This window comes from Saccopteryx bilineata, chromosome 3 (genome assembly GCF_036850765.1).
Source record: "Saccopteryx bilineata isolate mSacBil1 chromosome 3, mSacBil1_pri_phased_curated, whole genome shotgun sequence".
In the NCBI taxonomy this organism is placed as follows: Eukaryota; Metazoa; Chordata; class Mammalia; order Chiroptera; family Emballonuridae; genus Saccopteryx; species Saccopteryx bilineata.
The window spans coordinates 198,491,369-198,499,856 of NC_089492.1; the positions used below are offsets into that span (position 1 = coordinate 198,491,369).

Sequence of the window (8,488 nt, forward strand, 5' to 3'; positions counted from 1 at the left end):
GTAATATATATTATGTAATTATATACAACATATATGTCATTATATATTACTCTTATTCTAATTATATAGTTCTCTTAAACTGAAAATCTAAGAAATGTAAATGGTAGAAAAAAGATGCAAACAGTTCAAAAAATATGAAAAGATCTCCCTGGTTCAGTTTTCTACTCCTTCTTCCCTGAAGCAACTACATTGTCACTTTTTTGTGTTTTCTTTTAGGAAAAATTTATGTATAAGCAAATTTACGTTGAGCCCATAGTGAACTTGAGTTGGAAGAGGCAAATCCAGTCTCAAAATGGAGTACCATGATCCGAAGGAAGCAGAGCAGTTGAGAAAACCGTTTATTGGTGGTCTGAGCTTTGAAACTACAGATGACAGTTTAAGAGAACATTGTGAGAAATGGGGCACACTCACAAATTGTGTGGTGATGTGAGACTCACAAACAAAACATTCCTGGGGCTTTGGCTGTGTGACTTACTCTTGTGCTGAAGAGGTGGATGCAGCGATGTGTGTTCAGCCACACAAGCTTGATAGTATACAGTGGATAATATACTGTAGAGAGCTGTTCCTGGAGAGGATTCTGTAAAGCCCAGTGTCCATCTAACAGTGAAGAAAATTTCTGTTGGTGGTATTGAGGAAGATACAGAAGAATATAATATGAGAGATTGCTTTGAAAAGTACAGCAAGATTGAAACCATAGAAGTTATAGAAGACAGGCAGAGTGAGGAAAAAAAGAGGATTTGCTTTTGTAATATTTGATGATCATGATACAGTTGATGAAATTGTTGCCCCAAAATACCACACTATATAATGGGCATAATTGTGAAGTGTAAAAGGCCCTTTCTGAACAAGAAACACAGCCTGCTGGATCACGAAGAGGTCGTGGAGAGGGATCTGGCAGCTTTATAGGTCATGGAGGAAACTCTGGAGGCGGTGGAGGTAACTTTGGTGGAAAGGTGGCTATGGTGGTGGAGGTGGAAGCAGAGGCAGTTATGGAAGAGGTGATGGTGGATATAATGGATTTGGAGGTGACAGTGGCAACTATGATGGTGGTCCTGATTATAGTAGTAGAGGAGGCTATGTGATGGTGGTGAACCAGGATATGGAAACCAAGGTGGTTGTGGTGGCAGTAGTGGAGGATATGATGGTTACAATGATGAGGGGGGAATTTTGGCAGTAACTATGGTGGTAGGAACTCTAACGATTTTCAACATTACAATGAACAAGAGCAATTAAATTATGGACCCATGAAGGGAGGCAGTTTTGGTGGAAGAAGCTCAGGCAATCCCTATGGTGGTGATTATGGATCTGATGGTAAAAGTGGTTGATATGGTAGCAGAAGGATCTAAAAACTCAAGAAAGGGGCTATAGTTCTTAGCAGGAAAGAAGAGAGAAGTTGTCAGGAAAGCTGCAGGTTACTTTGAGACAGTCTTAAATGCATTAGAGGAACTATGAAAACCTGCCCCAGAAGAAATGACAACTCATAGTCAGAAAGGTGACTGCGGCTAAATAGGAAGCCCTTCTTGTTCAGGACTGTCACAGCCACAGTTTAATGCAATGTAATGTCAATTCCACTTTTTTGAAAAATTTGGGGTCTAAAAAGTGGGTGCATCTTATACATGGTTGTAGATTTTTTTACTTGCATTTTCTGCTTTTTTGTGCTTGTTTTTGTGCTCATTGTTGAAGACAGTGATTTGTCATCAGACACAGATGAGAACAGCTAATGGATGGTTTTGACAGTGATGAGGAGTCAGATGAATTTTATGATGAATAAAACTTGAGTTTAATAATGTTATGTAATTTATTTTCTTTTTTCAAATTTCGGGCCCCCAAATTAAGGGGCATCTTATATGTGGGGAAGTATGGTAGATGTGCATTCCTGAGGTCTTTTTTCTGTTGTAGCATTTTCTTTTTCTTTTTCTTTTTATTACATCAGGTATATTGCCCTGTAAATTGTGGTAATAGTACCAGGAGTAAAAATTGAGGAATTTTTAACTAAAAAAAAGCAAATTTATACCAAATATTTACTTATCTTTTTATTATTTATTTTTAATTGTGGTAAGGTATGCACAACATAAAATTTATCATCTTAATCATTTTAAGTGTACACATTAGTAGTGTGAAATATTATATATTCACATTTTTGTACACTCGAACACAAGAAGTTTTTCATCTTGCAAAATTCAAACTCTGTGCCCAGCAGCAATAAGTGAGAGTTCCCAGAGCTCCAAATCCTTGTGAGCACTTGATGTTGCCAGTGGTTTGGATTTTAGCCATTATAAGAAGTTGGATTTATCAGTACAGCTAACTTCAGTGGCAAAACCCCAAAACAATCCAAATAAAATATGGGGCATAGGGCAGAGGACCTGAATAGACATGTGTCTAGAGAAGACACACACATGGCCAGCAGGTACATAAAAAGGTGCTCCACATCACTTATTCTTATGGAAGTGAAAATCAAAATCACAACAGAAAGCTCACAACCATTTCTCTCTGTGTGTGTGTATATGTGTGTGTATATAAAATAGAATATTATTCAGCCACAAGAAAGGAGATCTTGCCATTTGTGAAGACATGGATTGACCCTGAGGGCACCATGCTACGTATGATATCAGTTGTATGTGGAATCTAAAAGAGCAGACCTATTAGAGGCAGAGAGTGGAATGATATCTGCCAGGGGTAGAGGATGGAAGAAATGTGAATGTGTTGGATGACAAGTACGTATTTCCTGTTAAAGGATTGCTAAGTTTTGGGGATCTGAGGTACAGCACGGTGATTGTAGAAAACAATACTGTGTTATATACTTAAAAGTTGCTAAGAGAGTAGATCTCACCTGTTCTCACCACAAAAAGGAAATAGTAATTGTGTGATGTGTTGTGATAGAGCCTTAGCTAATGCTTTGGTGGTCATCATTTTATACTATGTGAGTGTATAAAATAAACATTTTTTATACCTTAAACTTACACAATGTATAAGTCAATTATATCTCAATAAAGCTGGAAACAAACAAACAAAAGACACAGGGAGTAGATATACTATTTATCTGCAAGCCAAGGAGAGAGGACTCAGGAGAAACCAACTCTGCTAACACCTTGATCTTGGACATCCAACCTTCAGAACTGTGAGAAATATATTTCTGTTGTTCAAGCCAAAAAAACCCCAAGCAAACAACAACAACAAAAAATAACCAGTAGCTCAAATTTAATATAAAGTACAGATTATAATATTTATTCTAAGAATTGAAAATATGTATAACTTAGAGTAGAAACACTTGGAGAAGTATTTAGAAATATTTTTACTTTTTTGATAATACTGATTATTCATATACATAGTTCCATACTAGTTCCTTTTTATCAGCATTCAACTTATGTAGAGGTAGAAATGTATAGATAGAGACCATATACTCAAGTAAACTCAATAAATTGCAAGATTAAAGACATTTTGCCCTAAATATTTATGTATTAGCCTAGTCTGGGGTTGTCATTGTCCATTCAAATGTAAAATTATGCAGATCTAAATAGCTATGCAGATATAACCTGAAAACTATTGTAGCTGCCTTGCTACTACTAAGAGGAAAAGTAAAGTGGTTGTCCAAAGTTTAAGGGAGTTGAAAATGCCAATAAGTACAATAAGGAGTTTGCTGTTCAGTATATGTATACAAAAACACATACCTGGCTTATGTTTGTAAAGTGAATTATTTATTAGCACTTGAAAAACAAAAATAGTTGGCCCTACTAAAGGTAGTGATCGTTTCATCCTACTTCTTGCCCAAATATTGGCATTATTTGTACTCATCTATTAACTAAGGAGTTACTTTTTTAGATGAGACAGAAGGTGTAATAATAAAAACAACTCAAAGAAAGTAAGGTAGGCTGTCAGGAATGGTAAGTGGAAAAATTGAGTCATGATATTTATTTCATAAGGAAATTTGATAGTAATAGAAAATGCCTTTTTAAATAAATAAAAACTAAGCACCTCTAAGCAAATGTTCCTCTATTCAGGTAAACAGTTTCAATAATTTCATTCTGTTATAGGTAATTCTTACAGACTCTCCTTATGGTTTCACTGTGTAGATGTTATTTTAAATGACTCTTTTGCATTTTAAATTAAGAATATAATCTCACAATTACAGACCATTGTATATTCACTTATGAGTACATGCAATGCCAAAAAAGGTATTGAATGAAAAATATTTCTTTTTGGAGATAAAGAAGTCATGATCCAGAATTATATTATCTTACTATTCACGATTACTCATAGATTCTCTGTATTATTCAATATATGTTCTTGCTATTAAGAATATACAACATCTGAAGCCTGACTTTTGGAAACTGACTCATAACAATCTTCTAGCAGAAACTTAGTAAAGAAAGTCCCACCTGACCAGGTAGTGACACAGTAAGCTAGAGTGTCGGCCGGGGACTCTAGTGAAAACCCCAAGGTTGCTGGCCTGAGCAGGGGCTCACTAGCTTGAGCATGGGATCATAAACCTGACCCCATAGTCACTGGCTTGAGCCCAAGGTTGCTGGCCTGAAGCCCAAGGTCACTGGCTTGGCTGGAACCTCCTGGTCAAGGCATATATGAGAAGTCAATCAATGAACAACTAAGGTGCTGCAACTATGAGTTGATGCTTCTCATCTCTCTCCCTTCTTATTTGTCCCTGTTTGTCTGTCTATCTCTCTCAATTAAAAAAATAATAATAATAAAAAGAAAGTCCCACACAATAAGTACCTTCCATCCTAGTGTTAGCTAGGTTACTCTTGTATCCTTTCATGACTTACAAGAAAAACAATGAGTCTTTTGCGTACCACCACCAGGAGTGTGATGGTGAGCACTACTGTTTCACATACAAGGCTGAATACCAATCATGGGCCCCAGGAAGTATACATTTGACTGATGAATCCCTGCTATCCTTCCAGAAGCTGTTAGCAGCTCGCATAAACACCCTGAAGTTTGGATCCCAGAATTTTTAATGTACATAACAATGCAGGGTAGTCTACTTCAATTAGCACAGCTGATGTGAGGGACTGGGCCAGATGGATTATGGGGGTGTAGAGGCACCATATTTGTTCAACTGGGCAATCTGTTGGTACTTCACTGTGATCTGCTCTTGGAGACCTCCAAAAAGTAAGTTCCCCAAAGGTAGTATTAATGGTTCCATTATTATGTAAATCTTTCCCCCTGTATTTTGGGAAATTGATTAGCTTAAGGTAACAAGATAAAGAAGTCAAACCATACAACGATGAATCCTTCCAGTAGAACAGCACACTTGCCAGTCTTTTGGAAAGTAATTTTATCCCCAGGAAGAATAACTGCCTGAACTCCAAGAGTAGCAAGTATTATTCCATCATATTATATAACACAGCCTGTTCTCCAGTCCAGGCATACATATCCATTGTTAATGGAGTAATGATGGTTTCAAAGGCTCAAAGATAGATAAAACCATGAAAAACAGAACATTGGTAGTCATAAGAGCAACTTGATCAATATTTCCCTAAGGAACCTGAACTTCATCTTCACTTGCTTTTTCAAAATTAATATTTTTACACTGCTTTCCTTAGTCAAACACATGATATTTTCTGAATATAATAAAGATCAAGGCCCTGGCCGGTTGGCTCAGTGGTAGATCATCGACCTGGCAGTGCGGGAGTCCCGGGTTTGATTCCCGGCCAGGGCACACAGGAGAAGCACCCATCTGCTTCTCCACCCCTTCCCTTCTCCTTCCTCTCTGTCTCTCTCTTCCCCTCCTGCAGCCAAGGCTCCATTGGAGCAAAGATGGCCCGGGCACTAGGATGGCTCTGTGGCCTCTGCCTCAGGTGCTAGAATGGCTCTGATTGCGGTAGAGCAACGCCCCAGATGGGCAGAGTATTGCCCCCTGGTGGGCGCGCCAGGTGGATCCTGGTCGGGCACATGCGGGACTGACTGCCTCCCCGTTTCCAACTTCAGAAAAAAAAATAAAATAAAGATCAGAAAAATATTTAAAACTCTCAGGAAGGCACCAAGTAAAACTAGTGTTGTATACATGTTTATTTGAAGCTTTATCATCTCCATGTCACATTATTTTCTCCAATTAGTGCAAAATATTTCTTTTTTTTTGTGACAGAGAAAAAGACACAGACAGAGAGAGGGACAGGTAAGTACAGACAGACAGGAAGGGAGAGAGATGAGAAGCATCAATTCTTTGTTATGATACCTTAGTTGTTCATAGACTGCTTTCTCATATGTGCCTTGACTGGAGGGGAGCTACAGCAGAGTAAGTGACCTGTTGCTCAAGCCAGTGACCTGGGTCCTCTGAGTCTCGGTCAGATGCTGTATCTACTGTGCCACCACCTGGCCAGTGAGTGCAAAATATTTCTGAAAAAAAAACCCAAACCAAAACTGGACCTAGAATAAAACTTAATGCTTGTCATGAACTACTTGGAGTAGAAAACCTGTCATTTGGTTCCCTTTCCTCACATGGAGCACCACTTGTTGTGGTGACAATGAACTATTACTCAGAGACCAGAGGAAATGCTCTGAGGGGCCCAGGGGAGGCAACAGCCCAGGTCAGCAGACTGAAGGACTGAAGCTCCATCCCCAGCCTTACTCAGATATTTATTAGCCAGCACAATTAACTCAAGAAAGCAGACAGCAGAAGTTTTCAAGGGGTGAAGTAAAAGACAAGAAACATGCTGACTTCTAATCTCTGTTCTGAGAGCCTAAACATAATCTGTGTTGCTGAATCTTATTCTGCCGTTTTGCTGTTTCCAGCATGCACTATCTCCAGTATGGTGTCAGAGAGGCCTCTGGACTCTTTTCCACTCAGGCCTTTAGCCCTAGGGTGCCTTGCTGTCTCTAATTGTTATCCTAACTCTCCATATTTTCATAGCATATTCCCACATATAATTAGACCACAAACCAAATGTAAGTGAAGCTATCATTTGGCCAAGATTAAAGTAAACAATTATTCAGCCCAAAAAACTTGCATCCAGTGGTCTGATCAATCTTTTGGAGATATAACCATATTGACATTATCACAATAGAAAATTCTACACTACTGAGAAACATAGTAAGATAGAGAATCCTAATAGATCTCCATCGGCTCTTATAATGCTCCTCAGTTTCTATACATCCCAGCCTCTACAGGTCTTGTGTGAAAGGCTGTCAGCTTCTGCATCCCTGGCACCCTTTCTTTCTGCCCCGTATGGCTAAACCTAGCAAAGTGGTCAGTCCCAATAGCATAGGAGGTTTAAAGTGGCTCACTCCCCCCTCTCCACATCCATTTCGAGGGTTTTCTATATATAGAATCATGTCATCAGCAAATAATGATAGTTTTACATTTCATTTCTAATTAAGATGCCTTCTATTTTATTTATTTTTTCTTGACTGATTGATCTGTCTAGGACTTCCAGTGGCATGTTGAATAAAAGTGGTAAGAGTGGACATGCTTATCTTGTTCCCAATATTAGAAGAAAAACCTTCCATTTTTCACCATTGAGATTGATATTAGCTGAGGGGTTGCCATACATGGCCTTTATTATGTTGAGGTACTTCTATATCCATTTTATTGACATTTTTAATTTAATTTAATGTTATATCTTGTCAAATGCTTTTTCTGTATCTATTGATATGATCATATAATTTCAACTCTTATTCTGTTAAAATGGCATATCACATGATTAATTTGCATATATTAAACAATCCTGTTGTAGTAGATTTACAGTATTTTGTTTAGTTTTTATTCCTATGTTCATCAGAGATATTGGCTTGTATTTTTTTTTGAGTGTTTTTCTTGCCTGGTTTTGGTATCAAGGTAATGTCGACCCCATAAAAATGGTTTAGTAAGTAGTCTCTCCTCCTCAAATTTTTGGAAGAGTTTGAGAAAGATAGGTATGAATGTGAGTGAAGTCATGGAAATGGCACCGTGAGCAGCATGTCCAACAGATCTCCCCAAAGTTTCAACAAATTCATCAACTAGAGACAGAAAAATCTATCCTTGGAGCATCTGGGAGTTCCACACACACTGAAGGTGAAAGGGCTGCTTTCACTTGGAACTGAGAGTCGGGAGGGAGCTGAGGGTGTGGAGGAAGCTAATGCGGCACGGACGTTCATTCAAGCCAAGGAAGGAGTGTGCCTGTGGCGAGTCAACCCACATGAACAACTGCCCGCCTGCACTCCGGGAGCAACAGCCTGCGTGCACCGCGAGCAGCCGCCTGCATGCCGTGAGAAACTGCATGCCCTGCACCGCCGGCAGGTGCGTCATGAGCATCCCCAGCAGCCTGCGCATCGTGAGTGTCCCCAGCTACGGGCGCTCCCAGAGCACCCCAACCACCAGCAGCAAGCAGGGAGTGCGCCAAAGTGAACTTCCCTATGCCCGAGCTTCTCTCCGCTGGCGGGGCACCTCACTCAGCCATTCAAGCTAACAATCAAGTGTCGGGGGAGGGGCATGCACGCAGCTTGCAGTCCATCCTGGAGCACATCTGTGGATCCAATCACTGAAATTAGCTTAACC

The 8,488-nt window shown here is 39.4% G+C and overlaps 2 pseudogenes; one reads left to right on the plus strand and one right to left on the minus strand.

Moving 5' to 3' along the window:
• Positions 1 to 292: 292 nt before the first annotated feature.
• On the plus strand, positions 293 to 1,346 carry LOC136329968 (heterogeneous nuclear ribonucleoprotein A3 pseudogene; annotated as a pseudogene).
• Positions 1,347 to 4,751: 3,405 nt separating this feature from the next.
• LOC136329970 (major facilitator superfamily domain-containing protein 8 pseudogene) lies at positions 4,752 to 5,692 on the minus strand (annotated as a pseudogene).
• Between the last annotated feature and the right edge of the window lie 2,796 nt (positions 5,693 to 8,488).